A 20,578-nucleotide genomic window follows, 5' to 3' on the forward strand; every position below is an offset into this window, starting at 1 on the left:
ACCCATTTTTAAATGCATAATTCAGTGGCATTAAGTACCTTCACAATGTCGTACAATCATCACCACCACCTATATCTGGAACTTTTTCTTCAAATAAAAACTCTATACCCACTAAAAAATAGCTCCTTATTCTCCCCTCCCCCAAACCCTGACAACATCTGTTATACTTTCTGTTTATATTAATTTGTGTATTCTGGGTATCCCATATAAGTAGAATCACACAATATTTGTTATTCTGTGTCTTGTTTATATTGCTTAGCATAATGTCTTCAAGGTTCATTCACATTGCAGCACATTTCAGAATTTCATTCTTTTTTTTAAGGCTGAATTATAATCTTTTGTATGTACATACCACATTTTATTTACCTATTCATCTGGCAGAGGATATCTGTGTTGTTTCGACATTTGGCTGCTATGAACACTGGTGTACAAATATCTGTTTTGAGTTCCTTCCTGCAATTCTTTTTTTTATTTTTTGAGATGGAGTCTTGCTCTGTCGCCCAGGCTGACGTGCAGTGGCGCGATCTCCGCTCACTGCAAGCTCCGCCTCCCAGGTTCACTCATTCTCCTGCCTCAGCCTCCTGAGTAACTGGGATTACAAGCGCCTGCCACCACGCCTGGCTAATTTTTGGTATTTTTAGTAGAGACAGGGTTTCACCATGTTAGCCAGGATGGTCTCCATCTCCTGACCTCATGATCTGCCCACCTCAGCCTCCCAAAGTGCTGGGATTACAGGCATGACCCACCACGCCCGGCCCCTTCCTGCAATTCTTTTGGGTATATACCTAGGAGTGGAATTGCAGAATCACATGGTAATTATATATTTAATAATTTGAGGAGGTGACAAACTGTTTTCCACAGTGGCTGCACCATTTTACATCCTCACAAACAATGCACAGCTACCCCAATGATATGTGTGTATGTATGTATGTGTGTGTGTATATGTATGTATATATATGTATGTGTGTATATATATGTATGTGTATATATATAGTATGTATATAAAATAGTCATCCTAATGGGTGTGAAGTGGTAACCAATTGTGGTTTTGATTTGTATTTCCCTAACAGCTAGTGATGTTAAATATTTTTTTCATGTGCTTATTGGCCATTGGCCATTTGTATTACCTTCTTTGGAGAAATGTCTACTCAGGTCCTTTGCACATTTTTGAATTGGGTTGTTTTCTGTCACTAAGCTGTAAAAGTTCTTTATATATGCTGGATATTAACTTCTTAGCAAATATATAATTGGCAAATACTATCTCCCATTCTGTGGGCTATCTTTAACTCTCCTCATAGTGTCCTTTGAAATACAAAATTTTTTACTTTTAATGAAGCCCGGTTTATCTTTTGTTTTGTTGCCTGCACTTTTGGTATCACATCCAAGAAATCATAGCCAAATCGAAGGTATTGAAGCTTTTTCCATTCTTCTAAGAGTTTTATGGTTTTAGCTCTTACATTTAGGTATTTAATAAATTTCTAGTTAATTTTTGTACATAATGTTAAGGCAAAAATCCAACTTTCACATACTTCTGCATGTGAATATACAGTTTTCCAAACACCATATGTTAAAAATGTGTACTCTGCTGTTATTTGATGATGTGTTCTATATATATACGCCTGTTAGGTCTAATTTGTTTATAGTGTTGTTCAAATCCTCTCTTTCCTTATTGATTTTCTGTTGGTTGTCCTATCCATTACTGAAAATGAGGATACTGAGGTCTAACTATTATTATAAAATGGTCTACTTCTCCAGATCAATTTTTCAACATTTGCTTGATACATTTTGGCACTCTGTTGTTTTGTTATGGGAACTTTGGGGTGTCACTTTTCTGGCAGGAGACCTCTGTGTGGCTGCTGCAGCAGGGTGGGCAGCTCCAGGTGCCGGCTCTCTGCAAGGCTACAGCTGGACCAGGCGTAGCGTGAGCAGCTTCTACAGCTGGCACTGGGGAACACGATGGCATCTGGAAGCTTGGAGATGCCAGGAACCGTAGGGTCCCAAGGAGAAAGTCACAGCCCTGGCTCAGGGAGCTCCCAGGTCTCGGATACATGAAGGGTTGCAGCTCTTCTCTCTTTCTCTTCACCCACAATGTGGCAAGCAAGGGGCATGTCTCAGCCCTGACTGTGTTACAGCTCTCTTAGCCTCACCATTCGATGGATCCTGAGTTCTTGTCCAGCAACCAGGAAGAATGAGATACACAGACAAGTGGAGTGTCAGCAAGTCAAAGAGGAGCTTTACTGAGTGACAGAACAGCTCAGAGGGGACCTGCAGGGGGCAGCTCCTCTCAGCATCCAGGGTGTGCTGATGAGTGTTCGGCTCCTAGCAGAGACAGTAGCTCTTCTCTGCTAGGGAGGTCATCCCAATGAGTGTTCAACTCTCAGCAGAGAGGGTAGCTCCTCTCTGTAGGCAGGTCATCTCAACAAGTACTCAGTTCTCAGCAGAGAGGGTAGCTCCTCTCTGTAGGCAGGTCATCTCAACAAGTACTCAGTTCTCAGCAGAGAGGGTAGCTCCTCTCTGGAGCTGATCATCCCATCTTCTCTGCTGTGGTTGAACCTGGGGCATTTACGGGCCTCAGAGCAGAAGTGTATGCCGACTGGTCCATGGGCAGCCACAGACAGCCCAGAAAAGGCACCACAAGTACCCACTCCAGTCTGTGGGACTGGCAGCCCAGCCCTCAGCTCAGGCCCACCTTGGCCTGAAGGTGGAGCCTCACCAGGGACCAATCCCCTTCCACCCAGGAGACTGTCTGCCTCCTGCCACCATCCATGGCGACCAGGCTGTTTGTGCCAAGGGGCACCTGCAGGCCAGTGCTGAGCTGCCCTCAGCACCCCCAGGATTCCCCTCATGCTTGTTGGTGCCCAAAGTCCAGAGAGGGCCGAGGCAGGAGGGGGCTGGTGTGTCAGCACTGCCCTAAGTGTGTACACACTGGGCTGGGCTTTGACAGCACTCAGGTTGGCCCAAACCCTGCACTGAGATCAGAGCAGGCACTGGGAGCAGGGAGAGGCCAGGCAGCAGGAAAAGACACCCCTGAGCCTGTGGGCGCAGGGGGAACCTTCCTGGGCCCCTGAGGGTGAAGAGTGCAGAAATGCCTAGGTCTTTGCACCCGGGAGGGCAGAGCTCTCATCTGCTCCATGAAGTGTGCAGCCAGCACTAGCTGTGCCTCCTCACAGCCTGGGGTGGGGGCTCCAGGTCCTCATTGGGCCGGGGCAAATATTCAGAGCAGGAGTGACATCACCACAAGCTCCCTGCTGTCGCCCTGGCGCTGAGGGGTGGCCTGGGACTCACTGTCGCTTGGCTCACAGCCCTGCCTATAGGGGGCCTCCAGGAGCAGATAGGGGGCCTCCAGGAGCAGATAGTGGGCCCCAGTCCTGGCCATCGCAAGTATCAGGCTCGGAAGTCACCCAGATGCAGGGCGGACCCCGGGGATGCGGCCCCGCGGAGGCTGCTCCCAAGGTGCAAGAACCCACTGCAGTGCCCGTGGCAGGTGGGTGTGGTGGGTGCTCCGCTGGTCCCCAAAGCAGGCACCGCTCCCACTTCCCACCCCAAAGTGCGGCCCCAGCTCTGCACCCCTGGCCCAGCCCCCATGCTCTGTGTAGAAGCATGGCACTGCCCCAGGCCCACCGTGGCCTCAGGGCCCCTCTCTGCTGGACCGCACTGCTCACCTGCTGGCGCACATCTCGGCCTGGCCCCGTAGCGCAGCCCCCAGGGCAGCAGGCTCCAGTGGGGTTCCTGCTTGTCCCTGGCTCCCGCTGGCTCCATGGAGCAAGGCACTGCCCGGGGCCCAGCCCTGCCTCCTCCCCACACTCTCCCTGCAGTGGCAGCAGACAAGAGAGGCAATGCAGGGCCAGGGTCTGGAGCAACAGAGGCTCCGGACCTGGGGATGGGTCCTGCCTGGCCATGTGAGGGTGGGGGACACACAGTTGGCTGCCTCAGGGACGCAAGGCATAGGGGACCCACCACTGCCATTGCTGCTCCCGCAGCCGCTCCTGCTGTCACCGCCCACGCCTCCCCGCTGCAGCCAGTGTGATGGCACTGCAATTCCCCCTCTGAAGAGGAACATCTAACTGCTGTTAAGAAAGGGACGATGACTGCTCTTAACTGCTTCATGCTGACAGAGGGTGTTGTTTTGGGGAAAACAGCAGATTTTCTCTCAGGATCCTACCTAAGCGTCCCCAGTAAGAGGGAGCCATCATCGGAGGCTCCATTTCTATGACCATTTGGAGTTTGACGGCCCACCCCTTTTATTTCTTTTGAGCTGCAGTCAGAGATCACTGGTTGGTTCACCCCTACAATTGTCAAAAGCTGCAAAAAAGAGAAAAGTTTCCTTGACTCTGAAATACAAAACAAATGATCAGCAATGTTCCAAGCAAAAAGTCAAAAAGGATTATTTCAGTCTTCCATTAGTTCAGATCACTCAGTCAACTCCCGTTCACAATCTCCAAAGTTATCAGAAACCTGTACTCAAGGACTATAATCCATCTTTTGAAGAGGATCAAAACAAGACAACAATTGTCTGTGAATGCCAAAATATCCTAGGGTCGTTTCATTCAAAAACATAAATGATTAAGAAATTTGGTAACCTCTGTGGATTACAATAACCCAATACGATAACCCTAATTATGATTCACAGCATATACTCAGACATTTGGATTTTTGAAGTTCCATACAATTTTGGAACATACACCAGTATTATTCACCAAAATATAACCTGAAGAAGACTAAACCCTATCTTTATCTTGACAATCCCTTTACAAATTTTTGTTAAAGAGTAGAACAGTGCCTTTAGAAACCCTTGTGGTTTTATTCCAAAGTTCACTTTATAAAAAAAAAACAAACAATACCCTTTTGAATTTAGTATTCCCACACATAATTTTGTTTTTAAGATTAACCTTTACAAATCTTCCACAACTTGTTTAAACATTTAGCTTTATCTTACCTAATTTAAAACAATCATTTAACCCCCTAAACTAGGCAAAAATGTGTATTCCCATGCCTTCTTATACTTTTACTAAAGACACGTTTTACATTCTTTACACACCTTGCATGTAAATCTATCTTCAGTAGTCTCAATTACATGTTATAATGGTAACTGTTAGCAATTCTTAATTTTGATGAAAAATCTGGTAAGTTATTTTAATTATTTACTTAGATGCAGATAAGGTCTATTTCTAACATAGCTAGGGGTGTGGCATATGTTCCCCAGCCTTACCAAACTGTAAAGCAGGCAAGTTGAAGAATTTTCAAAAGCCAAAGAAGCAGTTTATGACTTTTGAAAAGTCTGTAAATTATGAAAAATTAAGCTTCAAAATTCGAGTGCTCTTTTTAGAAACACCAGCATGACTTATATATAACACTTATGGGACATCCTCTTGTAAATATCTAGGAAAGTGGACCCACTTAACTTGGGATGCTGATAAGCAGCAACAGCCAAAACAGGGATCCTCTGAAATGTATAAAATAATTCATTTGCAAGCACAAGAGGGGGAAAAAAAAAGCTGGTTTTAGAACCATACAAACTGAATGAGAGACCTACTTTATAATTGTCTTGATTAAAATCTGATAAGAGATTTGAAAAGATTATTTTTTAGAGTTCTCTGGTCAGAAGTCAGCTTACTTAGGGCTGGGCATGGCAGCTCACACCTGTAATCCCAGCACTTTGGGAGGCCAAGGAGAGAGGATCACTTCAGGCCAGGAGTTTGAGATCAGCCTGGGCAATGTATTTTTTTTTAATAAAAGAAAAAAAGCTTAATTAAAAGTAATATTTAGGCTATCTTTTGTGGGGGAAAGGACTTTCTGCTTTTTTCCTCTCTTGGATCCTGGTTCTTGGCTTTTTTTTTTTTTTTTTTTTTCAGTCAATTGAGACCCCTTTTTAAATATGTTTGATACCAAATATGTCTGTTTGTTTCCAATCTTGCTGGCATAATTTTTGCTGAGAAAAATATAAAACTTCACTGGCCTTTTACAAAATTTAAAATCTCCAGGCTCTTGCTCTGTTGCCCAGGCTGGAGTGCAGTGGCACAGCTCACTGCAGCCTCAATCTCCCAGGCTCAAGTGACTCTCCCACCTCAGCCTCCCAAATAGCTCGGACTACAGGAGCATACCACCACACCCAGCTAATGTTTTTCTTTTCTTTTTTTATGTAGAGAAAGGGTCTTGCTATTTTGCCCAGGCTGGTCTCAAACTCCTGGCTCAAGTGAACCTACCACCTCCGCCCCCCAAACAGTTAGGCTTACAAGCATGAGCCACTGTTCCTGGCTAAACTTGTTCTATTTCTTTCCACTCTGCTCTTCCTTCCTTTTGCTATTTTGATACCACAGGAAGAAATCTACAGGAGACTTCTAACGACTCAGACCCCTCAAGGAACGCAGAAAAAACACACCATTCACTCCCCTTTTGGGGTATTCTGTCTTCTTGTGGAGTCTGAAAAGTCATGGACAGGTTCCTCTCAGGTCTAAAACTCTGCTCTCTTCCATACTGCATTACTTCTTGGCTTTTGAGAGTACCAGAGATTACTTTGTACTGTGAAAGAGACCTTTGTGTATGTTATGGCTGGTAAGTCACTGACAAGAGCTACAGTATTGGAGGTGACTAACAGCAGTTGTTTATGGTGAATGGTTGTTACTATAGGCAGCTACTCGTTTTACTATTTTTTTTAAACATTTAGGTAAGAAAGGTGTGGCTTAATGTCTTTGTAGTGAGGTGCGCTGTGGAGGTTTGTGTGGCCTGGTATCATGGCATTTTGCTCTTTGTGGAGATCCAAGATTCACTGTAAAAGTGGTTTCCTTGATTTTTAAAGATCCAGATGCACTGCCCTGCAAATCTGCCTCATTTTTAGACACTTAATATCAGGCCCTGAGGCAGTCCTCACTGGGACAACAGGTGGTGCACCTGTAGTCCCAGGGAGGCTGAGGTGGGAGGATCACTTGGGTCCAGGAGCTCAAGACCAGCCTGGGTAACATAATGAGAGCCTGCTTTAAAATAAAAAAGAAAGAAAGAACGAAATTTTTAAAATATATATGTATTAGGCCCTGGAAACTGCAAATACTTTCCTGGTCCCGTTCATGAAAGGGCTCCACTTTGAAGTCAGTAATCTAATCAAGAAACGAACTAAGTATCTAACAAGATTAGTCTCCAAAATACAACTTTCTAGCACTTAGCTGGCTCCTTTGAAACTCTATGTAAAATAAATTTACTTCTATAAAGGAAATCTCCATTTGTAAGGACATCCCCCTATACCCAAGCAGCTAGAAATTTTTACAATGGGAAAGACACTGGCTTAAAGTTTACATAACAAACCTTACCTATGTTTAAAGATACTTTTCCTGGCAATCTTATCTTGACTGATCCTTTTTGTTTCAGCAAATAATGGTATATAGATATAAGTTCTATGCCTCTAGGGGTATCAATTTTCACCTAAGAGTAATGTTTGCAATTTAGGGTCACCTAGCTAAACAACTGTTTAGGGCAATGGAATAAGTAATCAAGGAACTGGTAGTCTAAACAGGGAGAGATTATCTGCAAACTGGCAAATGAAGAATCTTATAAAGCTATAAGATCTGTTTCTGTCACTGTGTCTGTATGTCTCTATGTTTATGTTTCATGTGTATGTGATATTTCACTACCAAAATACATGAAAACATTCTAATGAATTTGTCAGAGGCGTTTAAACCAGAGCAACTCCATCTTGAATAGGAGCTAGGTAAAATAAGGTTGCTGGGCTGCATTCCCAGTAAGTTAAGGGATTCTTAGTCATGGCGTGAAAAAGAAGTTTGGCACGAGATACAGGTCATGAAAACCTTGCTGATAAAACAGGTTGCTGTAAAGAAGCTGGCCAAAACCTACCAAGATGGTGATGAGAGTAACCTCTGGTGGTCCTCACTGCTACACTCCCACCAGCACCAAGACAGTTTACAAATGCCATGGCAATGTCAGGAAATTACCCTATATGGTCTAAAAAGGGGAGGCATAAATAATCCACCCCTTGTTTAGCATATAATCAACAAATAGCCATAAAAATGGGCAACCAGCAGCCCTCAGGGCTGCTCTGCCTATGGATTAGACATTCTTTTATTTGTTTACTTTCTTAATAAACTTGTTTTCACCTTATGGACTCGCCTCAAATTCTTTCTTGCGTGAGATCCAAGAACCCTCTCTTCGGGTCTGGATCAGGACCCCTTTCCAGTAACAAAATGGCTTTAAAGGTAAGCACTTAAATCAAGTATTTTATCAGAAATATAGAAAGTAACTCAAATGCCTTTTAGTTCACATTACAAAAATAAGACTACTTTGTTGGTTTAATGAAAATGGCTGTTTCTTCTAATCAGCAAAATATGCATGTATGTAACGTCAGGGTTTCTTTCACAAGCTGTGGAAACTATTAACAAAGAAATAACTTGAGGCCAGGCATGGTAGCTAACATCCATAAGGCCAGGAGCTCAAGACCAGCCTGAGCAACATGGCAAGATCCTGTCTCTACAAAAATGAAAAATTAAAAAACATTAGCAGGGCATGGTGGTGCACTACTCTAGGCCTGGAGTGAGCCACAATAGCACCACTCTACTCCAGCCTAGGTGACCGGGCAAGACCCTGTCTTAAAGACAAACACAAAAAAATAAGTAACTTGGGATGACGGCCAGCTTTGTTTAATGATCTATACAAGTCTAACTTTTAAAAATGAATAAATTAAATGAATATAAATGGTATAAAAGTGTATAAGCAAGTTTTTCATAATTTTAAGAATCTTTTTCAGAAACTTAAAATCATGTTATGCTAAATTAAGTAACAGATAATTATAAAATGTCTGAGTCATTTACATGGTATAGAAAAGCTAAATATATTTACATCTGTTAACAAACAGATTGAGAAGGTTATCTTTCTAGAAATTATGAAATGGTTCTATCTACAAATACTGGTATAAAACTGTTCAAAATTACCTTACTTCCTAGGTTCTTCACTGGAAATTAGGGTTACTAAGAGTTAAAGTCACAGTCAATATATACAATTAAAACTACTGAACACAAGAGAAACAATTCTAAATACAGTGCATATAAAGAAAGTAAGATGTGAAGAAAGTTGACAATAGAGATAACTTTTCTTTACATGGTAACTTTGTGTGGACAAAATAAGGAGGAAAGAAATGTAAATTAAATAAGGAGGGCCAGGTATAGCGGTTCACGCCTATAATTCCAGCACTTTGGGAGGCTGAAGTGGGTGGATTGCTTGAGTACAGGAGTTCAAGAACAACCTGGGCAACATGGCAAAACCCCATCTCTACAAAAAATACAAAAAATTATCTGGGTGTGGTGGTGTGTGCCTGTAGTCCCAGCTATTCAGGAGGCTAAAGTGAGAGGATCATCAAAGCCCGGGAGGATGAGGCTGCAGTAAGCTGTGATCACACCACTGCACTTCAAGTTGTGTGACAGGGTGAGACCCTGTCAGTCAATCAATCAAATCAATCAATGATAAGAAAGAAGGAAATGTAAATTTCTGTCTTAAGGTAGAGTGCCAATATCAGAAAGTCAGTATACGACAAAACTAAAGATTTAAACAGGTTGTAGAATGTCTACGGAAAAAAATAAATGAATGAATGAATGATAATGGGGAAATAAATGTATAATACATTTCTGCCCTAAGGTAGAAGGCCAATATCAAAAAGGAAGTATAGGACAAAACTGAAGGTTTGAACAGGTTGTATTAGGTTGGTGCAAAAGTAATGGCAAAAACTGCAATTACTTTTGCACCAACCTAATAGAAGTTTTGTGGAACATGAATCTTATGAATTTTGTGAGTGATCAAGTTGGCTAAAATTAGAAGGGGATTATTTCACTTTTTAAAAAATTGAGCATCAAAATCAAAATTGAGCATTAATATCAAAAGCACACTGATACAAGGCCAGACTCAAAATAATGGGTTTTGGGGGCCACTGATCTGCTCTTTAATAGATTAAAAAAGGGTTACGGGAATCTTGTGTGTTCAAAGCTGATTGAGATTAGATGGATTTGTTTATTAAAGTTAGCTTTAGCATTAACAACATACTGATGCAAAGGTAGAATATGGTTTTCTCTTTTAAACAATATTTTCATATACTAAGAGATAATAAAAGACTTGTTCACCTTTTGAGTAATCTATAAAAATAAAAAGAGAAAAAGATGTGTTGGTCTTGTGCTGTCTTTATTAGGTCTTTTGATTGTTTGGGAAACCAAGTCTCCTTTCTATTAAAGAGTAAAGGTCTTTGCTTTCAATTATCACCTTGACTTAATTAATGACTATTATTTATTGTGTCTTGTGATCCTGTTTTGATTAAGTGTTTTCAACCTGCATTATTTGACATGCTTTCCAAAACGAAATTTCAAATTCTAACATTAAGTCTTTTCCAAAAGGAACCCCTGGAAGTCCAACAGATACGTATTAGGCTTATATGTTAAAATCATATTGTTATAGTAGGTAGCTAGTCAGGCATAAGCAGGGCAGGAGGGGGCCTACCACCACACACACACACCAGGAACGTCAGGTTACCTTTGCAGAATAACACACCCAACAACTACAAAATAAACTTTATATTTAAAATGCTTATGAAACTGCCTTTCCAAAAATTGTAACTGAGAAAATTATGATGGTGAAAGAGATCTGACCTAACTGACTCCATCTTGCTTCTAATCTCCAAATTGTCCTTGTTCATTCCTGGGTGTAGGCCAAACTAACTTTGGGAGGAACTTAGCTTACAGTTTAACTTTGAAACAAAGATAACAGCCCTTTGCTGAAATAAACCCCCTTCTTGCTTGGGGACTATACTGCCATTGCAGGACTAACAAATTAGCCACAAGATTAGAAATTATGATTTAGGAGTCATGCAGCTGGAGGCTGCAAGATTCTGAACTTCCCCGAATTGCTCCAGGGCATAACACCACGATTGTAAAACCTAAGATCAGTGCTTCTGATATTTTGCAGACCCTGCACTCAATGGATCAGGCAGCACCACTTAGATCTATACTAACTCATCTAGTCTTTGTAGTCTCCACCCAGGAAATGACACAGCACAAGAGGACAGCTTCAACTCCCCATGATTTCATCTCTGACCTGACCAATCAGTGATCCCCACTTTCCAACCCCCCACCTGCCAAATTATCCTTAAAAACCCTGATCCCTGAGTTTTCAGGGAGACTGATAATAAAACTCCAGTCTCCTGTACAGCTAGCTCTGTGTGAATGAAACTCTTTCTCTATTGCAATTCCCTTGCCTTGATAAATTGGCTCAGTCTAGGCAGCCAGCAAGAAGAACCCATTGGGTGATTACACCTGCACTTCACTGAATGTGAATCATGCCTCAAAAAAGTTGAGATGAACCTGGTGATTATGTACAAAAATGCAAGCATTTTAAACATTTATTAATGACTCCTACTTATTAGGTTGGTGCAAAAGTAATTGCAGTTTTTGCTATAAAAAAAGGCAAAAACTGGCCAGGTGCAGTGGCTCACACCTGTACTCCCAGCACTTTGGGAGGCTGAGGCAGGCAGATCACGAAGTCAGGAGATCACGACCATCCTGGCTAACATGGTGAAACCATGTCTCTACTAAAAATACAAAAAATTAGCCAGGCATAGTGGCAGGCACCTGTAGTCCCAGCTACTTGGGAGGCTGAGGCAGGAGAATGGCGTGAACCCGGGAGGCGGAGCTTGCAGTGAGCCAAGATTGTGCCACTGCACTCCAGCCTGGGCAACAGAGCGAGACTCCATCTCAAAAAAAAAAAAAAAAAGGCAAAAACCACAATTACTTCTGCACCAACTTAGTATTAGTCAATAATAAAAGGCTAAAGTTTCTCAAAGCACCAATTTTGTGTTAATTAAGCAAAACAAAATGTTATAGTATCCTCCTTACAGTAGACTTTTTCTACTATTTCCTATGCAAATATGATAAAATGATTTTTAAAGAAATTCTAAGTATATCCCCAAGATAAAATCAAAGTAAAAAAAAAAAAAACGTAGAAGATGAAGTTTAAACTCAAAATCCCCATAATCTACCTTTCTAGCCATCTTTGGACATTCTCTACTTTGCATTATACAGTAAACAAAATTTAATATTTGCTATCGCTTTTCACCCTATCATCCCCACCCACAGCTACTGCTTATCTCTATGACTTTGGATGTCTTCTTCCCTTTGCCTGAAAACATGAAATTACTTGTTTAATTGTCTCATTACCCTATTGCAATATTCGTTCCTAGAAGACAAAGTAATTAGTTTATATTCATTTTTGTACCTCCTGTGCCAATATAGTACCTAGTACATACACAAAGCCCAACTGGTGTCAATTGACTATTATTGGAATTGAAAATTACACCTAGGTCAGGAATTTCTAACATTTCCAGTTCTAGGGAAATCTCACAAGGTTAAAAATGTTTCTGGGAGCTTCTAACAGGTTTTTTTTTTTTTTTTTTTTGGAGGAGGGGGAAGGACTATTGCAGTAATAGGGTTTTTTTATAAACTAAGGCATAAAAGGAGGGAAAAAGAGAAATAGAAGCCCCATATCCCTGAAATTACTGACACAGCTTACCCTACCCTTCCTAGATGACTCAACTCTTGCCCCATAAAGTCTACTCCCCACATAGTTGTACCCTTAAAGCACTTCAATGAATTAAATGAGTTGTTTTGTGGTAAAGTGCTTAAGACAGTACAGAATCGTCACTACAAATTATTTATAAAATAAAAATCGGCCAGGCGCGGTGGCTTATACCTGTAATCCCAACACTTTGGGAGGCCGAGATGGGTGGATCACCTGAGATCAGGAGTTGGAGACCAGCCTGGCCAACATGGTGAAACCCCATCTCTACTAAAAATACAGAAAAATTAGCCAGGTGTGGTAGCGGGCGCCTGTAATCCCAGCTACTTGGGAGGCTGAGGCAGGAGAATCGCTTGAACCCGGGAGGCAGAGGTTGCAGAGGTTGCAGTGTGCTGAGACTGCGCCACTGCACTCCAGCCTGGGCAACAAGAACAAAACTCCGTCTCAAAAAAAAAAAAAAATCATTGAATCCTCACAACTCTATAAGTAGATTCTAATAATACTCTCATATTATAGCTGAGGAAACTGGGGCAGATAGAAGTGAGGTGACTTGCACAAGGTCACACAGTTAGTGAGTGATAGAGTAAGGATTTGAACTCAAGCATTCTGGCAGTTTTTGTTTTTTGAGACTGAGTCTCGCTGTGTCGCCCAGGCTGGAATGCAGTGGTACGATCTCAGCTCACTGCAACCTTCACCTCCTAGGTTCAAGCAATTCTCCTGCCTCAGCCTCCCAAGTAGCTAGGACTACAACAACCTCGAACTCCTGGGCTCAAGCAATTCTTCCACTTCAGCCTCCCAAGTAGCTAGGACTACAAGCATGCACCACCAAACACAGCTAATGTTTTGTTTTGTTTGGTTTGGTTTGGTTTGGTTTGGTTTGGTTGGCAGAGATGGGAGTCTCGCTATGTTGCCCAGGCTGGTCTTGAACTTCTGGCCTCAAGCAGTCCTCCTCCTTGATCTCCCAAAGTGCTCGGATTACAGGCAAGAGCCACAGTGCCTGGCTTGAACTGCAAAATTCTTAAAAACGGGGATCATTTCTTATTCTTTATTCTAGTGTCCATGATTCCTAATCATAGTGTAGGCACATAATAAATGCTAAATAAATTTTAAAAAATAGTTTTACTTTACTTTTCAGTCTTCTGAAACCAGCAGTTCTGACCCTATCATCTAAGTATAGTTTGGCTATTTTTCCCTCAATAAATAATTGTGTACTTATCACATGTAATCATTGACCACTTTTCTGGCTAGTCACATGGCTTCGCAAAATGTTTCTGCAGTTGAACATCTATCAGCTTGCCTTTCTATTTCCCCAAAGTAATTCCTAGATATTTTACTGTACAGTTTTTCTTTAGTATTGTTTTGAAAAGATCTTAATACTGATCCTTGAAGCAATCTTTAGAGAATTGTTCCATTTACCTGACTCTCTCCAAGAGGTGTTCCATCTACTCCTTCTCCTTGTTTCTGATATCTTAGCCAGTTTCCTATCCATCATAATACAATGTGTCCATCCTCATTCTCTCTTTCTCAAATTGTATTTAGTGAAGAACCATGTTTACCACTTTTTGAAAGCTGAAACAGATCATGTTACTGCTTCTCTTTATTTAAAACATCCCATTATGGCAGGCACAGTGGCTCATGCCTGGAATCGCAGCACTGTGGGAGGCTGAGGTGGAGGATCACTTGACCCCAGGAGTCCAAGGCATGACTGGGTAACATAGGGAGATCTCGTCTCTACAAATAATTAAAAAAAAAAAAAATTAGTCAAGTGTGGTGGTGCGTGTCTGTAGTCCCAGCTACTCAGGAAGCTGAGGCAGGAGGATCACCTGAGCCCAAGAGGTCGAGGCTGCAGTGAACTGTCATAGTGCCACTGCACTCCAGACTGGGGGACAGAGCAAGACCCTGTCTCAAAAATAAATAAGTACGTTGGGTGTGGTGGCTCACGCCTGTAATCCCAGCACTTTAGGAGGCTGAGGTGGGTGAATAACTTGAGCTCAGGAGTTGGAGACCAGCCTGGGCAACATGGTAAAACCCCGTCTCTATGAAAAATATGGCTAATAAAAACATTAATCAGGTGTGGTGACGCACACCTGTAGTCCCAGCTACTTGAGGGGCTGAGACAAGAGGATCACTTGTACTCAGGAGGTCAAGGCTGCAGTGAGCCAAGATCGTGCCACTGCACTCCAGCCTCGGTGACGAAGTGAGACCCTGTGTCATAAATAAATAAATATAAAAACATTCCATTATATTATTATGATATCTGTCAGTTTGCTCAGTCATTTAATGAACATTTACTGACCACTGTGTGTCATGCACTAGACAAAGCATTAAAAAAACATTAAGGACACATGCATGTGTGTGTTCACTGCAGCACTATCCATAACAGCAAAGACATCGAATCAACCTAAATGCCCATCAATGGTAGACTGGACAAAGAAAATGTGGTGCATATACACCATGGAATACTTTGCAGCCATTAAAAAGAACAAGATCATGTCCTTCGCAGGAACATGGATGCAGCTGGAGGCCATTATCCTTAGCAAACTAACAAAGGAAGAGAAAACCAAATACCACATGTTCTCACTTATAAGTGGGAGCTAAATAATAACACACAGACACATAGAGGAGAACAGACACTGGGGCCTACTTAGGGTGGAGGTTGAGAGGAAAGAATCAGGAAAAATAACTAATGGGTACTAGGCTTAATACCTGGGTGACGAAAAAATCTGTAGAACAAACCCACACGACACTGTTTACCTATATAACAAACCTATACATGTACCCCTGAACCTAAAATAATAGTTAAATGAAAGAAAATAAGAAATAAAATATACGTTCTTTGACTCAGAAGAGCTCAAAGTGAAGTAGAAGGAGGAGACATAAGTGAGAAAGCATAAAGAAAAAAAAAGTTATTTATAGTGATTCAGGGCTTGGAATTTTAAGTCACACAGACCTGGATCGAAATCTTCACTTAAAGAGTTGTATAATGCAGAAGTCAAGGTTTCCTCATTTCTGAAATGGGGATAATAACCATTTCATCTCTTCCTTTTTACAAAGGGACAAGATACAGTGCTTAGCTTGGCAACACATGGGAATACATTACAGGCAATCTGTAAATGATGTATAATATAGACAATAAGAGAACATCTATCCTAGGTAAAGCCTGCTTCCTGGAGGAGCTAACTGTTGAACTGAGTCCTAATCAATGACTAGGAAGTAGAAAGAATCCAGATAGAACTTTAGAGAAAGATTAAGTTTCCATACTAACACTAAAGACTCCATAATCTGATCTCCACCTACTCAGGTTACTACTCAGCTACCTCTTCTCTCTTGAATCTCCTAAAGGAAACTTTCCTTCTGTCCAGGCTGGTTTACTCACTAACCTCAGAATATGCTCTGCTTATTTTCTTCTCTCTATTATTGCTTAGGCCATACTCATCCCTGACTCTGGCCCTAGCCTAAAGCCTGTCCATTCCAGAAGACCCACAAGTTCCACCTTCTTTTAATTGACCATTTTAATGGTTCTCAGCAGTGTCTGCATTCTTGAACTTTCCCAACACAGGGTCAGATTACCATGCTCCTTTCCGCACTTCCTTTGCCCTCCCACTAACTACCTGCTCATCATTTTCCTTAACTATCTGCACCTTTGCAGTGAGATTTAATTTTTCATATGTGAACATCATATCTCTACTGGATTGTAAACTCCATGAAGGCGAGACTTTGTGTAAGCAAGAGAAAATAGGGCAAGGATATAGCATTTAGTCTCACATCTATTTGATATGTGAAGAAAGGAATAGATCAGAAAACTGCTAGCAACAGTTTCAGTTAACACGAAACCCAAAGCCTATGACAGGTCTACAAGGGCTTAAATGATAGAACTTAATGGGGCATCTTGATTTTAGGTACTCACGTTGATATGCCCTCAGCTCTATCAAGAGCAAGCAATAAAAACTTTCCGCTGTAGGTTGTATTAGTCATTTAAGATGCCTCAAATGCTTCTGGGAATAAGGCATGATATAATAAAGGTCAGGGGAAAGGTTGGCAGTCAACTTCTTAAACATGGCTACTGCAGTGGAAAGTAGTATATGGTATAGCAGAATTAACACACCTGAGTTAAAATCCTTTGAAATTTACTGGCATTAGAAACTGGGCAAGTCCTTAACCTCTCTAAGGCAATTTCCCAATCTAATAATGTGGATTAAATATTTATTACTCAGGGTTGCTGTGGAGATTAAATGAGTATGTATGTATGTATAGTATATATACAGTATATATATGTATGTATAGTATATATACAGTATATATGTATGTATAGTATATATACAGTATATGTATGTATAGTATATATAGTAACTAGCACACTACCAGAAAGACAATATCTCCTTTAGTATTCATTATTAAAACACTGCCATCAACCCATCATCTTTTCCAAGGCCTCTAAAGAAAGTAAGAAAATAAATATTCTCTTCCCTCTTTAAAGATGGCATATCAGGAGTAACTTGCTGAAACCCATTGAGGACTCGGACCTAAAAACAAGATTCCTAATCATAGTACTCAATGTACAGTAAGGTTGTCTTTATGGCCAATCTCTTACCTGTTGCAGTGCAAAAAAACATATTAAACAGTCTTGTCACACTTTTTAGAGTAACTGAGTTTTGAGACTCATTAAGAGACTTTCAATTTGATAAAGAAAAAGTGAGAGCCTTAGACACTATAATCAAACTGGACTCCTATAGAAAAAAACAACATTCCACTGAAGATAAAAGGTAAACTGTTCAACCCTTGAAGACATTTGAGATTGTAGCCACTGCCTTTGAAATTCTTCAGCTCATACTATTAGTCTAAAATGGCAGGAAATAACAAAAACAAAACAAAGTCCCAAATGGTAGGAATCATAAAATAACATGTGGAATGAGCCAAAGAATGATGAACTCTTAGAGATGGAAGAGACCTCTGAAGTCATCTAGCCCAAGTCCCTCCTTACAGTTGAGAAAGCAGACAACAGGAGGGATTCCATGCTATTAGGTTGGTGCAAAAGTAATTGCGGTTCTGCCATTGAAAGTAGTGGTACTTATGGCTGGGTGGGGTGGCTCACGCCTGTAATCCCAAAACTTTGGGAGGCCAAGGCAGGTGGATCACTTGAGGTCAGGAGTTTAAGACCAGCCTGGTCAACGTGGTGAAACCCTGTCTCTACTAAAAATACAAAAATTACCTGGGCATGGTGGCAAATGCCTGTAATCCCAGCTACACGGGAGGCTGAGGCAGGTGAATTGCTTGAACCTGGGAGGCAGAGGTTGCAGTGAGACAAGATCGTGCCACTGCACTCCACCCTGGTGACAGAGTGAGATGCGTCTCAAAAAAAAGAAGAACAAAAGAAAGTAATTGTACTTTTGCACCAACCTAATACATGTCAAGCTTCTTTTGCCTCTTCACTCTGTTGTCATAATTTCCCCAAGATTTCATTACTTCCCTTGCAGTAAGCAGATCAGTCAGGAACAGGTTCGACTGCCTTATAATATGGGCCCAAACACTGGAAATATCCACAATTCTTGTCCCTGACAGAACACAAAGGGGCAATGGTACACATGTTCTTGGATCTGATTAAACATCAGGTTCCTGAGTACACAGCTATACAAACACAAAGAGTGGGCAATGCTGTCTACAAAAGAAATGCATACTTAGAGGATTTTCATATTTCTTCCATAGATAGAAAGATCCTTATGGGACTATCAAAATTATGTGGAAGTTTCTAGTGGTGATTAGTTTCTAGTGGTATTTTGAGACACAGTCTCCTCCCTATATATCTTCGTGATGATACCATGAAGAAAAGCTGAATTAGACCCTGAGAAGAAGAGTATCACATACTAGGAAACCAGTTCTGGTAAGTGATTAACATGAACTTGAAACCTTTCTTTGTTAACTGAACCAACCAAATTTCAAATGACTGTTTTCACCCAAGTTCATTCCTAAACTTGAGGCTTTACTCTCCCAGTAAGTTCACTGACTTATATAATTAATACATGGAAATGCTTATGAAAATTTAGGAAGCCACTGAGTGAATAAATACATTCATTTGTAATAAATATGTGATACAGAAATCAAACCATTTTTGGGTGAAATATATTAGCTAGATATAATTATTCCCTTTAATTAGTCCTTGAAGCTTGTCCGAATGCCAGTGTTTTGGGAAAATACTAACACTAGGAAATTTATGACTACAAATGCCAAAAAAGATGAAGTGATATTATATTGAATTTTAAAAAGATTTCATGTTTAGAACAAGAGATAATATCAGGGTCCTGCTCTGCTTTAGCCAGGAGATCTGAAAATACTTTGGATGCCAGAGCAAAAGGACTATGTCAAAGTACATTAAATTCTTAAGCAAAAGGCAAGAATCAAATCTCAAACATCTAAAGAGGTAGTAAAATAACTGAAGATATTTAGGATAAAGAAGAAAGAGGCAAAACAGGAGCAGAACAACTAGAGCCTTTAAATAAATACTTGCACAGCAATCAGAAAAGGAACTAGCATTGTTTTAATTGGTCCTAAGAGAACAAGTTATCAATGGATGAAAAGCACAAAAAAACAGACTTTGATCGAAAAGTAACTTTCTATGTTAGCCTCAAAAGTCAATAAATATTAACAGTGAGTGAAGGATAAATTTATATAAAATAGCAAAAAAATGAATCCAAGAAACTTGGGCATACCAAATGAGCCTTTGACAAAAGTTTAGGCGCACATATGGAGCATGACACTAATCCATTAAGATTAGTGATAGGCCAGGCATGGTGGCTCATGACTGTAATCCCAGCACTTTGGAAGGCCAAGGCAGGAGGACTGCCTGAGTTCAGGAGTTCAAGACCAGCCTGGGCAACAAAGTGAGACCTCGTCTCTAAAAAAAATATATATATTAATAATGGTATTAGTGATGAGTTATATTCCGATAAGTAAAATCAACTTCCAATTTTTAATAATAGAAAGGAAGGCAGGGCACAGTGACTCACACCTGTAATCCCAGCACTTTGGGAGACAGAGGTGGGTGGATCATTTAAACTCACGAGTTTAAATGAGACCAGCCTGGGCAACGTAGTGAAACATCGTCTCTACCAAAAATACAAAAAAATTAGCTGGGCGTGGCAGTGCACACCCATGGTATCGGTTACTCAGGAGGCTGAGGTGGGAGGATTGCTTGAGCCTAAGAGGGAGAGGCTGCAGTGGGCTGAGATCGTGCCGCTGCACTCTAGCCTGGGCAACAGAGTGAGACCCTGTCTCAAAAAAAAAAAAAGAAAAGAAAAGAAAAAGAAAGAAAGAAAAGAAAAGAAGACACCAAGTATGGATAATTCTGAAAGTTATATTTTATAAAGAATAATCTATCCATGATGATTAAGCTACTGCAGAACGCAGATGAGAAAAGGTGATGGACTGTCCTAGGTAGTGGCAAGGGAAACAGGAGTGAAAGAATTTCAGGAACATTTCAGAGATGGAGCTCAGAGTACTTGATGATTTATTAGAGACTCTTGGAATACAGTATTAGTAGGATTTACTGTGTCAGTTTAGCTATTTATCCATTAACAGTAACAATAGTAGGAAACACATACTGTTTACCACAGGTCAAGCAATGTTGTAAACATTTTACATGGATTAACTCATTTCATTCTCACAACACTATGAAGTATATTTATAACCATCCCCATTTTAGAGATGATAAACTAAGGCTTACATCAGTTAAGTTAGCCAATAAGTATCAAGAATCAGTAAGAGGTTAGATACAAGATTTAGACCCAGATACTGTAATTCCAAAGCTAAAGAGCTCTTAATTGATCAACTAAATAGTTGTAAAGGAAAGTAAACAAAGTCGAAAGAAGGCAGAATGTAGTCATGTCAAGAGCCCGGTTTAATGAAGAGCCTCAGTGGGGGAAGAGGATAGCAGTTTGGCTGCTCAAAATCACATGAGGCGTTCATAAAAAATAAATAAATAAATAAATAAATCTGTATTGAATCCAAATCCCTGCAGATGGGAGATAAGATT

General features: G+C 40.8%; 1 protein-coding gene across 3 annotated transcripts in view; it reads right to left on the bottom strand.

Moving 5' to 3' along the window:
- Positions 1-20,578, bottom strand: part of SYNJ2BP (synaptojanin 2 binding protein) — a 50,503-nt gene that overhangs the window by 29,135 nt on the left and 790 nt on the right. The gene's annotated exons all lie outside the window — the stretch shown is intronic.

This window comes from Gorilla gorilla, chromosome 15, assembly GCF_029281585.2.
Source record: "Gorilla gorilla gorilla isolate KB3781 chromosome 15, NHGRI_mGorGor1-v2.1_pri, whole genome shotgun sequence".
In the NCBI taxonomy this organism is placed as follows: Eukaryota; Metazoa; Chordata; class Mammalia; order Primates; family Hominidae; genus Gorilla; species Gorilla gorilla.